Genomic DNA, 15,601 nt, shown 5'->3' with positions numbered 1-15,601 from the left:
CGTGACATAAACTGTACATTCTATGCACTTCATGTATAATTCGGAATGCTGCCTGTCATCCACAGTCCACACGATCCGAGAAAAAATCCTTCCTGGTAGTTCCGAGAATACACAAGTAATTAAATTGTTACGTTTCCGTCAAAACCGTATATTTTCGTCAAACAGTTTTCGGAACCAGAACTTAGAATAATTTCTTGGACTGTGGACGGACACAAAGGGATTAGGCTTTAAGGCGTTTAAGGCATGATGGTAAATGGTAATCAGTTGAATAACCATCATCGAATCATTCGAATCTGCAGTTTGCACATGTCAGCGTCAGCTGTTGTCAGCACTCAGCAGTCAGCACGACAGCTCACAGCAATCAGCATATGCACATGCACATTGCGGCGATTGCGGTTCGGCCGGTTCGTGGGCCGTGTGTATGTACAGTAATCGCCAGGTATGGCTTTCCCATAATTTTTCGATGCTTTTAGGAATCGCATTAAAAAGACCAGCGCTTTTACTTCGCGCACCTAACTCACTCGCTTGCTTCGTTCGTATGTATATATTACAACTATAAATTGAATCGTGTGTGCTTTCAGCTATAGTGTATAGTAATCATTTTCCATGTTAAATTACAGAGTGAAGCTAGCTGAACCACACACGATTCAATTTTCCACTGAATTCCCACTGTGCAGTGTGCACTACATACACCATAGGAAATTGATTCGGGGACCTTTCAGTTAACTTCACTTCGTACTTTCTCTACGAATTTCAAAGACGGCGATCAATTTTCCACAGTGTCTATACACTATTAAAAAAACTTATAAAAAACTTCGCCTGAGCTCGGTAAATTTCGTTATACACGTCAGATATAAGCGGGAACTATAAATAGTATAAATGCAGACATTTGTTTAACAGAACATCATTTATTATAACATGCAAATGTCTTAAAATATTTATTAACTACATTTTTTATTGTAAATTAATTGCAAAACAGTATATATAATGACGATATTCACTTACAAAAGAATTATTTTTAAACGGCACTACGCGACACGAATTTTTTAAATGTCACTACACGGCGTGGAATTTTTAACCGCGCATTCATTTTAGAATAAGATCGTCTAATGTATAACAAATATTATTTTATTAAACTGTAGTGAGTTCATTTTATAGTTCATTTAACTTCAAAATAAAATGATGAGAATTATGGGTTAAGAGAGTCCTTGAGTCTTCTACTTTTAATCGTGCAAGCACTAAACACGCACACGCGTGTGCTGCACGCTGATAATTTTTACGAGTTTTCTAATTATTACACTTTTTTTACAAATGAAAGCTTTTATTTTCATCACATACAGTATTCCATTAAATTATTGTATTATATAAAATCAATAATAATGAATGAAAATTTACTTAATATTAATTAAACTGTAACAAAATAATTTATTTTAATTAAATTTACATAGATTTATTAAAGAGCGGTAAAATTTTATTAACATAATAATAAAATAGCACGTATTTGATGAAAATAAAACACTACATTATTTTTAATCGCGACTAATGCGAAATAAATGTCAGTGATTATAAAAAGAAACAGCGCGATTTACTGACCACTCATACGCGGAAATTTGATAGATAAACTGAAACTCGCGCTTCAAAAAAATACCATCCGGGACAGGTACTACTCGTTAAGATTCTTTTTCACTGGCTTTTAAAACGCTAAATTTGCCATATGATATAAAATTGTTAACATTGCAATGTATTAGCATAAGTATTTTCGAAAAATGGTCAATCCGTACTTGGCAAAATAATCATTTTAAAAGTTGGTGAAAGAGATCCTACTCATACCGATAGCAGTCGCAACTGATTTGCGGAATATCTCAAATTGTAACCAATCAGGTGCGATTGCTAATTAACCTGCCCACAATAAGCGATAGCCGATACCTGTTCCGCATAGCCCTCTCGCGTAGCGGGTACATCAACTCAGTTATCAATTATCCGCGTACCGGTCGTCAGTGGATCCTGCGTTGTAGTTTTTCGTAACCACTGAGTACTGACATTTAGTTTAAATTAGTCGCGATTAAAAATAATTTAATGTTTTATTTTCATCACATATGAGCTATTTATTTTATAATATTAATAAAATTGTGCCGCGTTTTATAAAATTTAAATAAATTGAATTAGCTTTTATTATTTTTATACAAACAATTTAAATTTATTTAAGATTTTATTAATTATTATTAGTTTCTAAATAAATTTAAAATTCTGGTTAAAATTTTTTAATAGTGTTGTGCAATTATAAGTATTCGGCATTGGTGACGATAAATTGTTTAAAAATTAAACTTAACTTTTCTATATAATTTCCGCATATTTAATTATGTCAAGAGGAAAATTTAAGTAATGCAGTTAGGATATTTTAATAGAATATATAGTAATGAATGCAGTGTGTGATGAAAATAAAAGCTTTTATCTGTGTATAATTCGCGTAATAGATAGAAAATTTGTGACTACAGTCAGTGCGGAGCGTGTCTATTGTGTATGTGTGTGTGAGTGCTGCAGCGAATAAAGACAGAAGCCTCAAAGACTGTTAAAGCCTGCCAGTTTTACTTTAATTATATTAAAGTTAAATAAGTTAAAATTAACTCTATAAAATTACATGCAATCATTTATTTCTGTTACGGTTAGCGACTTCACTAAAGAGTGAGAGAGCGCGTTTAAAAATTTCACGTCGAGGAGTGTCGTTTGAAAAATCCTAGTTTCGTAGTGTCATTCGATAAGTGCTCGTCGCGGAATGCGGTTGTCCCGAGTAGTATACGTTAAAATAAAATTCTCCTCGCGCAGTGCCGTTTGAAAAATCCGAGTTTCGAAGTGTCAGTCGATAAGTGTTCGTCGTGGAATGCGGTTGTCCCGCGTATTATACGTTGAAATAAAAATCGCGCCGAGCAGTGCCATTTGAAAAATCCGAGTTTCGTAGTTTCAGTCGCTAAGTGCTCGTCGCGGAATGCGGTTGTCCCGTGTAGTATACGTTAAAATAAAATTCGCTTCGCGCAGTGCCGTTTGAAAAATCCGAGTTTCGAAGTGTCAATCGATAAGTGTTCGGCGCGCAGTGCGGTTGTCCCGCGTAGTATACGTTGAAATAAAATTCGCGTCGCGCGTATACCGTTTGAATAATCCGAGTCTCGTTGTGTCAGTCGTGAGCTGCTCGTCGCGTAGTGCGGTTCTCCCGCGTAGTGTACGTTTAAAGGAAATCGCGTAGCGCACTGCTACTTTAAAAATACGAGTCTCGAAGTGTCAGTTGTGAAGTGCTCGTCGCGTAGCGCGGTTCTCTCGCGTAGTGTTCGTTAAAAAGAAATCGCGTAGCGCACAGTTGCTTTAAAAATCCGAGTCTGTAGTGTCAGTCGTGAACTGCTCATCGCGTAGTGCGGTTGTCCCGGTAGTGTACGTTAAAAAGAAATCGCGTCGCGTAGTGCCTTTTGAATAATCCGAGTTTCGTAGTGTCAGTCGATAAGTGTTCGTCGCGGAGTGCGGTTGTCCCGCATAGTATAGGTTAAAGACAAATCGCGTCGCGCAGTGCAGTTTGAAAAATCCGAGTCTTTTAGTGTCAGTCGTGAAGTGCTCGTCGCGTAGTGCGGTTGTCCCAGTAGTGTACGTTAAAAAGAAATCGCGTCGCGTAGTGCCTTTTGAATAATCCGAGTCTCGTAGTGTCAGTCGTGAAGTGCTCGTCGCGTAGTGCGGTTCTCTCGTGTAGTGTTCGTTAAAAAGAAATCTCGTAGCGCACTGCTGATTTAAGAATCCGAGTCTGTAGTGTCAGTCGTGAGCTGCTCGTCGCGTAGTGCGGTTCTCCCGCGTAGTGTACGTTTAAAGGAAATCGCGTAGCGCACTGCTACTTTAAAAATACGAGTCTCGAAGTGTCAGTTGTGAAGTGCTCGTCGCGTAGTGCGGTTCTCTCGCGTAGTGTTCGTTAAAAAGAAATCGCGTAGCGCACTGCTAATTTAAGAATCCGAGTCTGTAGTGTCAGTTGTGAAGTGCTCGTCGCGTAGTGCGGTTCTCCCGCGTAGTGTACGTTTAAAAGAAATCGCGTAGCGCACTGCTACTTTAAAAATCCGAGTCTGTAGTATTAGTCGTGAACTGCTCGTCGCGTAGTGCGGTTCTTCCGCGTAGTGTTCGTTAAAAAGAAATCGCGTAGCGCACAGCTGCTTTAAAAATCCGAGTCTGTAGTGTCAGTCGTGAACTGCTCGTCGCGTAGTGCGGTTGTCCCGGTAGTGTTCGTTAAAAAGAAATCGCGTAGCGCACTGCTAATTTAAGAATCCGAGTCTGTAGTGTATGTTGTGAAGTGCTCGTCGCGTAGTGCGGTTCTCCCGCGTAGTGTACGTTTGAAAGAAATCGCGTAGCGCACTGCTGCTTTAAAAATCCGAGTCTGTAGTGTCAGTCGTGAACTGCTCGTCGCGTAGTGCAGTTCTCCTGCGTAGTGTACGTTAAAAAGAAATCGCGTAGTGCACTGCTGATTTAAAAATCAGAATTTGGAATGACAGTTGTGAAGTGCTCGTCGCGTAGTGCGGTTCTTCCGCGTAGTGTTCGTTAAAAAGAAATCGCGTAGCGCACAGCTGCTTTAAAAATCCGAGTCTGTAGTGTCAGTCGTGAACTGCTCGTGGCGTAGTGCGGTTGTCCCGGTAGTGTACGTTAAAAAGAAATCGCGTAGCGCACTGCTACTTTAAAAATCCAAGTCTCGAAGTGTCAGTTGTGTAGTGCTCGTCGCGTAGTGCGGTTCTCTCGCGTAGTGTTCGTTAAAAAGAAATCGCGTAGCGCACTGCTACTTTAAAAATCCAAGTCTCGAAGTGTCAGTTGTGTAGTGCTCGTCGCGTAGTGCGGTTCTCTCGCGTAGTGTTCGTTAAAAAGAAATCGCGTAGCGCACAGCTGCTTCAAAAATCCGAGTCTGTAGTGTCAGTCGTGAACTGCTTGTCGCGTAGTGCGGTTGTCCCGGTAGTGTACGTTAAAAAGAAATCGCGTAGCGCACTGCTACATTAAAAATCCGAGTCTGTAGTGTCAGTTGTAAAGTGCTCGTCGCGTAGTGCGGTTCTCCTGCGTAGTGTACGTTAAAAAGAAATCGCGTAGCGCACTGCTGATTTATAAATTAGAATTTGTAGTGACAGTCGTGAACTGCTCGTCGCGTAGTGCGGTTATCCCGGTAGTGTTCGTTAAAAAGAAATCGCGTCGCGTAGTGCTTTTTGAATAATCCGAGTCTCGTAGTGTCAGTCGTGAAGTGCTCGTCGCGTAGTGCGGTTGTCGCGAGAAGTGTACCTTAAAAAGAATTCGCGCAGTGCCGTTTAAAAATCATTTTTTCGCGAGTGCATAACGTCAGCGTCCTCATCTCCATCGTCATCATAAACGCCATTATCATCGCCATCAACATCACCACTCCCATCTTCGGTATTATCACAGAATATGTATGAATTATGGCTGGGAGTTCGCTGAATGAGTGAGTCCCACGGGTAAAACCGTGGAAATTTTTATTATTAACTAAAGAATGACCAAAAACCTATCAGTAGGTTACAGTTGGCCATTCTTCGGTTAAAATCATTTCTTGTTTTGTTTTTAATGTTTTTCAGATCCTCCGTATCGTCTATTTCTATTTTGCGCGTATTTTCTGTTTTTCATTAGGTTTAGATTGGCGTTATATGTAGGCTCTTTAGCTTTGTGAATTAGATAGTCATTATAGTTTTCGGTATTAGGTAGGGTATCATTTTCAGGTTTCTTAATTCCTTTTAAAATAAAGGGAATCACCTCAACTTCATTTTCCACGGAGATTCTATCTTCCCACATGTCCAGTTCAACTAATAAAGGCACATCTTAATTGAATTAACGTTCACTCTCTCGAGAGAAAGATGCATGTCAATTAATAACTAGAATCAAATACCATTTTCCTTTTTTTTTATAATCGTATGTTTTTGGTAGAATCTTCGTATTAAATACCATTTTTGCCAGTTCTTGAAATTCCAAATTATAAAATGAAATATGGAAATATTTTGTTTGAAAAACCTTCCATATTTCAGGTTAAATACTCGTTTTTTCAAATTTTATTAACATTTCTTATTTTCAGGTGGAGTGGAAGAGGACTATTCCTAGTGGCAAAACTGTCCAATATCGATATATATTCGATATGGAATTCATACCAACCCTGTACCCTTTTCTCATCAGTTGGTGAAAGACAAACCATTATTTGGCGTCAAACCGTCATCAGAGGAGGACGTACTGACAAATATCCTAATTATTTTTCTACTTTTCATACTTGCTTAATTTTTTTAAGTTTTAAGAGGGACAAGTATAGGGCAAGGCTGTCAACGAGTAAGGCTTAATTACCAGTCCGTTTACTTAAGTCCACATTTATTTAAATAATTTCAAGGATAGATAAATTTAATCTTATTATTTTCATTCATTGTTAATTCAAGTACAGGTGTTTATTGAGAAGTGGACTCTCGAGTGTCAACTGGCTCGGGCTGATCCTCCTTCAGTGACTATCAACCCTTACTTACTTTGTCCTTGTGGACTCTCGATGTTGGCTCATTAAGTTCACCTAATAGGGGTCCATCTTTATTGATGTGTAAATCGTTTCCTCGACGTAGTAGTTCTTCGTGTGACAACTCGGATCCACACCAAGGGACAAAGAAAGTAAGGGTAATTAGTCACTGAGGAGAGTATCAGTCATGATCTGGTTGACCTTTGTGTGAATTAACATTCACGCTCGAGAGGAGGAAGCTTTTCAATTAACAGCTAGAAAGAAGTAACAATTTAGTTAGTTTCTCTATTCATTCACTTTTTGTAGCATGCTTTATTAATTTATATCTTTGTCTGTCTTTGAAATTCCTAATTAGAATCTGAAATGTGGAAATATTCTCTTTGAAAATCCTTCCACATTTCGGGTTGAATTCTCGTTCTTTTCCAAATTTATTCTAATTTTTTTGTTTGTTTCAGGTCGAGCGCTAGAGGACCATGGATAGTGACCCCGTATCCAATAACGATATACACCCTATAACGAATCGGCACCAATCATGCGCCATTGCCACCCTGGGTTGGAGTGAGTCAAACCATCATTCGGAATCGAGCCGTCGTTGGAGGAAGACGTACAGGCAAATATATTCTTTTCTTATTTCTCATACTTGTTTAATTTATTTTATGTTTTAGGAAGGACGCTTACAGGACAAGGCTACCAAGGAGTAGGAAGTAAACACTCTCCGTTTACTTAAGTCCACATTTATTTAAATAATTTCAAGGATAGGCAAATTTACTTTTATTACTTTCATTCATTGTTAATTCAAGTACAAGTGTTTATTGAGAAGTGGACTCTCGAGTGTCAACTGGCTCGGGCTGATCCTCCTTCAGTGACTATCAACCCTTACTTACTTTGTCCTTGTGGACTCTCGATGTTGGCTCATTAAGTTCACCTAATAGGGGTCCATCTTTATTGATGTGTAAATCGTTTCCTCGACGTAGTAGTTCTTCGTGTGACAACTCGGATCCACACCAAGGGACAAAGAAAGTAAGGGTTATTAGTCACTGAGGAGAGTATCAGCCGTGATCTGGTCGATCTTTGTGTGAATTAACATTCACGCTCGAGAGGAGGAAGCTTCTCAACTAACCGCTGGAAAGAAGTAACAATTTCGTTAGCTTCTCTGATCATTCACTTTTTGTAGCATGCTTCATTAATTTATATCTTTGTCTGTCCTTGAAATTCCCAATTAGAATCTGAAATGTGGAAATATTTTCCTTGAAAATCCTTCCACATTTCGCGTTGAATACTCGTTTTTTCAATTTTATTTTTGTTTTCTTTCTGTTGCAGTTGGAGCGGGAGAGAGCCATGGATAGTGACCGCATTTTCCCAATATCGACATAAATCCAACACTAATCATGCGCCATTGCCATCCTGGGTTGGACCAAGTCAAACCCTCACTTGGAATCGGGACATCATCGGGAGAGGACGTACTGGCAAATAATTAATTTTTTTATTTCTCATACTTGTTTAATTTATTTTATGTTTTAGGAAGGACTCTTGTAGGACAAGGCTGTCAACGAGTAGGGCTTAATTACCAGTCCGTTTACTTAAGTCCACATTTATTTAAATAATTTCAAGGATAGATAAATTTAATCTTATTATTTTCATTCATTGTTAATTCAAGTACAGGTGTTTATTGAGAAGTGGACTCTCGAGTGTCAACTGGCTCGGGCTGATCCTCCTTCAGTGACTATCAACCCTTACTTACTTTGTCCTTGTGGACTCTCGATGTTGGCTCATTAAGTTCACCTAATAGGGGTCCATCTTTATTGATGTGTAAATCGTTTCCTCGACGTAGTAGTTCTTCGTGTGACAACTCGGATCCACACCAAGGGACAAAGAAAGTAAGGGTAATTAGTCACTGAGGAGAGTATCAGTCATGATCTGGTTGACCTTTGTGTGAATTAACATTCACGCTCGAGAGGAGGAAGCTTTTCAATTAACAGCTAGAAAGAAGTAACAATTTAGTTAGTTTCTCTATTCATTCACTTTTTGTAGCATGCTTTATTAATTTATATCTTTGTCTGTCTTTGAAATTCCTAATTAGAATCTGAAATGTGGAAATATTCTCTTTGAAAATCCTTCCACATTTCGGGTTGAATTCTCGTTCTTTTCCAAATTTATTCTAATTTTTTTGTTTGTTTCAGGTCGAGCGCTAGAGGACCATGGATAGTGACCCCGTATCCAATAACGATATAAACCCTATAACGAATCGACACCAATCATGCGCCATTGCCACCCTGGGTTGGAGTGAGTCAAACCATCATTCGGAATCGAGCCGTCGTTGGAGGAAGACGTACAGGCAAATATATTCTTTTCTTATTTCTCATACTTGTTTAATTTATTTTATGTTTTAGGAAGGACGCTTACAGGACAAGGCTACCAAGGAGTAGGAAGTAAACACTCTCCGTTTACTTAAGTCCACATTTATTTAAATAATTTCAAGGATAGGCAAATTTACTTTTATTACTTTCATTCATTGTTAATTCAAGTACAAGTGTTTATTGAGAAGTGGACTCTCGAGTGTCAACTGGCTCGGGCTGATCCTCCTTCAGTGACTATCAACCCTTACTTACTTTGTCCTTGTGGACTCTCGATGTTGGCTCATTAAGTTCACCTAATAGGGGTCCATCTTTATTGATGTGTAAATCGTTTCCTCGACGTAGTAGTTCTTCGTGTGACAACTCGGATCCACACCAAGGGACAAAGAAAGTAAGGGTTATTAGTCACTGAGGAGAGTATCAGCCGTGATCTGGTCGACCTTTGTGTGAATTAACATTCACGCTCGAGAGGAGGAAGCTTCTCAACTAACCGCTGGAAAGAAGTAACAATTTCGTTAGCTTCTCTGTTCATTCACTTTTTGTAGCATGCTTCATTAATTTATATCTTTGTCTGTCCTTGAAATTCCCAATTAGAATCTGAAATGTGGAAATATTTTCCTTGAAAATCCTTCCACATTTCGGGTTGAATACTCGTTTTTTCAATTTTATTTTTGTTTTCTTTCTGTTTCAGTTGGAGCGGGAGAGAGCCATGGATAGTGACCGCATTTTCCCAATATCGACATAAATCCAATACTAATCATGCGCCATTGCCATCCTGGGTTGGACCAAGTCAAACCCTCACTTGGAATCGGGACATCATCGGGAGAGGACGTACTGGCAAATAATTAATTTTTTTATTTCTCATACTTGTTTAATTTATTTTATGTTTTAGGAAGGACTCTTGTAGGACAAGGCTGTCAACGAGTAGGGCTTAATTACCAGCCCGTTTACTTAAGTCCACATTTATTTAAATAATTTCAAGGATAGATAAATTTAATCTTATTATTTTCATTCATTGTTAATTCAAGTACAGGTGTTTATTGAGAAGTGGACTCTCGAGTGTCAACTGGCTCGGGCTGATCCTCCTTCAGCGACTATCAACCCTTACTTACTTTGTCCTTGTGGACTCTCGACGTTGGCTCATTAAGTTCACCTAATAGGGGTCCATCTTTATTGATGTGTAAATCGTTTCCTCGACGTAGTAGTTCTTCGTGTGACAACTCGGATCCACACCAAGGGACAAAGAAAGTAAGGGTAATTAGTCACTGAGGAGAGTATCAGCCGTGATCTGGTCGACCTTTGTGTGAATTAACATTCACGCTCGAGAGGAGGAAGCTTCTCAACTAACCGCTGGAAAGAAGTAACAATTTCGTTAGCTTCTCTGTTCATTCACTTTTTGTAGCATGCTTCATTAATTTATATCTTTGTCTGTCCTTGAAATTCCCAATTAGAATCTGAAATGTGGAAATATTTTCCTTGAAAATCCTTCCACATTTCGGGCTGAATACTCGTTTTTTCAATTTTATTTTTGTTTTCTTTCTGTTTCAGTTGGAGCGGGAGAGAGCCATGGATAGTGACCGCATTTTCCCAATATCGACATAAATCCAACACTAATCATGCGCCATTGCCATCCTGGGTTGGACCAAGTCAAACCCTCACTTGGAATCGGGACATCATCGGGAGAGGACGTACTGGCAAATAATTAATTTTTTTATTTCTCATACTTGTTTAATTTATTTTATGTTTTAGGAAGGACTCTTGTAGGACAAGGCTGTCAACGAGTAGGGCTTAATTACCAGCCCGTTTACTTAAGTCCACATTTATTTAAATAATTTCAAGGATAGATAAATTTAATCTTATTATTTTCATTCATTGTTAATTCAAGTACAGGTGTTTATTGAGAAGTGGACTCTCGAGTGTCAACTGGCTCGGGCTGATCCTCCTTCAGCGACTATCAACCCTTACTTACTTTGTCCTTGTGGACTCTCGACGTTGGCTCATTAAGTTCACCTAATAGGGGTCCATCTTTATTGATGTGTAAATCGTTTCCTCGACGTAGTAGTTCTTCGTGTGACAACTCGGATCCACACCAAGGGACAAAGAAAGTAAGGGTAATTAGTCACTGAGGAGAGTATCAGCCGTGATCTGGTCGACCTTTGTGTGAATTAACATTCACGCTCGAGAGGAGGAAGCTTCTCAACTAACCGCTGGAAAGAAGTAACAATTTCGTTAGCTTCTCTGTTCATTCACTTTTTGTAGCATGCTTCATTAATTTATATCTTTGTCTGTCCTTGAAATTCCCAATTAGAATCTGAAATGTGGAAATATTTTCCTTGAAAATCCTTCCACATTTCGGGCTGAATACTCGTTTTTTCAATTTTATTTTTGTTTTCTTTCTGTTTCAGTTGGAGCGGGAGAGAGCCATGGATAGTGACCGCATTTTCCCAATATCGACATAAATCCAACACTAATCATGCGCCATTGCCATCCTGGGTTGGACCAAGTCAAACCCTCACTTGGAATCGGGACATCATCGGGAGAGGACGTACTGGCAAATAATTAATTTTTTTATTTCTCATACTTGTTTAATTTATTTTATGTTTTAGGAAGGACTCTTGTAGGACAAGGCTGTCAACGAGTAGGGCTTAATTACCAGCCCGTTTACTTAAGTCCACATTTATTTAAATAATTTCAAGGATAGATAAATTTAATCTTATTATTTTCATTCATTGTTAATTCAAGTACAGGTGTTTATTGAGAAGTGGACTCTCGAGTGTCAACTGGCTCGGGCTGATCCTCCTTCAGCGACTATCAACCCTTACTTACTTTGTCCTTGTGGACTCTCGACGTTGGCTCATTAAGTTCACCTAATAGGGGTCCATCTTTATTGATGTGTAAATCGTTTCCTCGACGTAGTAGTTCTTCGTGTGACAACTCGGATCCACACCAAGGGACAAAGAAAGTAAGGGTAATTAGTCACTGAGGAGAGTATCAGCCGTGATCTGGTCGACCTTTGTGTGAATTAACATTCACGCTCGAGAGGAGGAAGCTTCTCAACTAACCGCTGGAAAGAAGTAACAATTTCGTTAGCTTCTCTGTTCATTCACTTTTTGTAGCATGCTTCATTAATTTATATCTTTGTCTGTCCTTGAAATTCCCAATTAGAATCTGAAATGTGGAAATATTTTCCTTGAAAATCCTTCCACATTTCGGGCTGAATACTCGTTTTTTCAATTTTATTTTTGTTTTCTTTCTGTTTCAGTTGGAGCGGGAGAGAGCCATGGATAGTGACCGCATTTTCCCAATATCGACATAAATCCAACACTAATCATGCGCCATTGCCATCCTGGGTTGGACCAAGTCAAACCCTCACTTGGAATCGGGACATCATCGGGAGAGGACGTACTGGCAAATAATTAATTTTTTTATTTCTCATACTTGTTTAATTTATTTTATGTTTTAGGAAGGACTCTTGTAGGACAAGGCTGTCAACGAGTAGGGCTTAATTACCAGCCCGTTTACTTAAGTCCACATTTATTTAAATAATTTCAAGGATAGATAAATTTAATCTTATTATTTTCATTCATTGTTAATTCAAGTACAGGTGTTTATTGAGAAGTGGACTCTCGAGTGTCAACTGGCTCGGGCTGATCCTCCTTCAGCGACTATCAACCCTTACTTACTTTGTCCTTGTGGACTCTCGACGTTGGCTCATTAAGTTCACCTAATAGGGGTCCATCTTTATTGATGTGTAAATCGTTTCCTCGACGTAGTAGTTCTTCGTGTGACAACTCGGATCCACACCAAGGGACAAAGAAAGTAAGGGTAATTAGTCACTGAGGAGAGTATCAGTCATGATCTGGTTGACCTTTGTGTGAATTAACATTCACGCTCGAGAGGAGGAAGCTTTTCAATTAACAGCTAGAAAGAAGTAACAATTTAGTTAGTTTCTCTATTCATTCACTTTTTGTAGCATGCTTCATTAATTTATATCTTTGTCTGTCTTTGAAATTCCTAATTAGAATCTGAAATGTGGAAATATTCTCTTTGAAAATCCTTCCACATTTCGGGTTGAATACTCGTTTTTTCAAGTATATTTTTGTTTTCTTTTTGTTTCAGGTGAGGCGGCGCCGCCTCCCTCCCCGACGGTGTGCCACCTTGTCGTGGTGGGGGGGCTCACTTCTACAAGATCCCTTCCGATTAGTAAATGATTCGAATTAATTTTCTGATCTTTGGGAATCTTGTAGAAGTGCCAAGAGCACACCACACCTTAACGGGAATCCGTATACCAACATTACAGGGCGAAAACTATTTCGCATGCAGCGTCGTCATTTGTTGACGGATTGTAAAGTTATTACAGATTTTTGGAAATGCCAGAAGCTTATCTACTAAGTTACGTTAGGAAAATTAGCAAAAAATGAAAACAATTTTTTGTTTAAATAAATATATTAACATTATTGAGAAACAACAATTAAATCGCAAAATCCCCCAACGTACTTTACTAGATAATGTTCATACGTTTCCAAAAAGTCCACAAAAATGCAAATCTGTCAAGAAATGACGATGCTGCATGCAAAATAAATAATGGAAGAATTTCGAGTTGGCGACTTCCCGAACACGAAATTCTTCCATTATTTATTTTGCATGCTGCATCGTCATTTCTTGACAGATTTGCATTTTTGTGGACTTTTTGGAAACGTATGAACATTATCTAGTAAAGTACGTTGGGGGATTTTGCGATTTAATTGTTGTTTCTCAATAATGTTAATATATTTATTTAAACAAAAATTTTTTTTCATTTTTTGTTAATTTTCCTAACGTAACTTAGTAGATAAACTTCTGGCATTTCCAAAAACCTGTAATAACTTTACAATCCGTCAACAAATGACGACGTTGCATGCGGAATAGTTTTCGCTATGTAATGTCGGTATACGGATTCCCGTTAATTATACTATAGTTTTCTTTCCCGGGTTGAATTATATTATTTAATTCATTACTACACTATCTGATGCCTGAGCTACATATGATTTAATTTCCCATTGTGTATATACGAGATAAGCGAGGATGAGTTATACATAGGCGCGCGTATTAGTACTACATAGTAAGAGCGCTGGTGTCTTTTTAAAGCAGTTCCTAAATGCATCGAAACATTAGAAAAAGCCATACCTGGCATTGGTTGTATCCCGCAAGGACAGAAACTGTAGCGTAGGATCCCGCAGTGAACAGAAACTATAGCGTAGGATCCCGCAGGGAACAGAAACTGTAGCGTAGTATCAGGATACTACGCTATAGGAAAATTATACTACGGTAGTACACTATTGCTCAATAATCTTGCGTCAGGCGAGGGGCAGTGGGGATAAGAGAGGCAAGGGGTTATCTAGGGAATTCTAGTGGACACCGTCAAATTTTTGATCGGCTATCCCTTTGACGCAAAAGAGCTGTCAAAAGCTAAATTAACCTGTATTTTGAAGAAATACAGAAACATAAATATTTTTAAAAAACAAATAAGAAGAAAGAAAGAAAGGATTTTAATAAATATATAAAGAAAAAATATCAGATGAGTATTAGTTAATAGGAAATGTTAAAGTAATTGTTAATTATTAAGAAAATATACTTTGTGGTTTTTTTATTTCTGTTACAGGTTAAATGCTGTTTCTGATGAGCTTAAATTACAGAAAAGAAATATATTTAGACCAATAAATAAAAAAGGACTAATTTATGAAGCATTTCTGTGTGGACCAGTCATTTCAATAATTATGATGTAATGTTCTAATAGTGAATGTGTAAGCGTTTGGTGTATATACACAAAGAAATTTTATTATAAATTAATAATTATATATAATAATGTGTTGATTCTTATTACTATAAATTAAAGCTAGTTCAATTAAAATATTCTTTTTCTTTCCTCCTTATCTGAATTCTATACATACATAGTAATTACATATTCTCGTAGAATCTATTCTTTAAACTAATTAAATTGTAACTATTTGGAATGTGCAAGTCATAACTATTTGCTTCAATGATATTTATTATTCATTGTAAGAGAAATTGCATAGAGCCTCTGCAAATTTCTTATTAATATGTCACATCCTTCTACATATTATCTTTTATGACATTTATATGCCTCCTTTGCACTATTTTCTTCTAGTCTATAACATATAAAAATAATTTTACAATCATTAATTATTATACGCAGATCTGATGATTCTGCTGATCTCTAATTAATTTTATAAATATTGAAATCATTGATAAACCATTGTCTAGTTAAATTTGAAAAATAGGCATTTGAATGATGTTATTTAAATTTGGTATCTCTTTTGTGAGATATGTTTTCATAGTACTTGGGAAGATAAAGTTCTTTAGAAGGTATGTGTATACTAATGAGTTCATTTTGCTTTCAGCTTCGAATAGTTTTTCAACTACGTGTTTGGATATACATTTTGAATATAGAATATATTTATTTTGTTACTCCTATTATAATGTTGACAGAATTGGTAGTAAGATATATCAATCATCTGAAAATAATAGAATATATATATGGCGACTAGATAAATTAAGGATTTAAGACAGATAATTCTCAACAACAAATAGGAGTAACAAAATAAGTATTGTATATTAGGAATGGATATCCAAATATGTAGTTGGAAAATTATTTGAAGCTGAAAACAAGATTAACTCAGCAGTATACATGAATGTATTGGAGGACAATATCCTGTCAAATGTAAAGAAAAGATATCATGTAGACGAAGTA

This window comes from Prorops nasuta, unplaced genomic scaffold (assembly GCF_024137725.1).
Source record: "Prorops nasuta isolate Cenicafe-Biocafe unplaced genomic scaffold, Cenicafe_Pnas_1.2 PNAS00005, whole genome shotgun sequence".
Classification (NCBI taxonomy): domain Eukaryota; kingdom Metazoa; phylum Arthropoda; class Insecta; order Hymenoptera; family Bethylidae; genus Prorops; species Prorops nasuta.
Note: the sequence above shows the minus strand (reverse complement) of the source record.